Source organism: Bison bison, unplaced genomic scaffold (assembly GCF_000754665.1).
Source record: "Bison bison bison isolate TAMUID 2011002044 unplaced genomic scaffold, Bison_UMD1.0 scf7180017864383, whole genome shotgun sequence".
Lineage (NCBI taxonomy): Eukaryota > Metazoa > Chordata > Mammalia > Artiodactyla > Bovidae > Bison > Bison bison.
In genome coordinates this window covers 1,482,434-1,482,656 of record NW_011494955.1, presented here as the reverse complement: position 1 = coordinate 1,482,656, position 223 = coordinate 1,482,434, and the positions used below count along the sequence as shown (strand labels likewise).

General features: G+C 71.7%; 1 protein-coding gene across 1 annotated transcript in view; it reads right to left on the bottom strand.

The window, feature by feature from the left end:
• The window catches only part of DUXA (double homeobox A), a 20,698-nt gene that overhangs the window by 19,445 nt on the left and 1,030 nt on the right, over positions 1-223 (bottom strand). The gene's annotated exons all lie outside the window — the stretch shown is intronic.

Genomic DNA, 223 nt, shown 5'->3' with positions numbered 1-223 from the left:
TTTGCCTACAGGGTTCGCTCCCAACAGGATTCGACGGGCGGAGCCCTGGGCTCGCGCGGCTCCCCTGGCCTTTCGTGGGGCCCAGGCAGAGGGGTGCGGATCCTCTTTGTGCCTTTGAGCGGGTCGTGAGTCCCTAGACGGTGGCGTGCCCTGGTCGCCCGCCGGCCCGCGGCCTCTGCGGGCCTCAGCAGCGGCCCTGGTCTCCGCGTTCACGAGGGCGGCG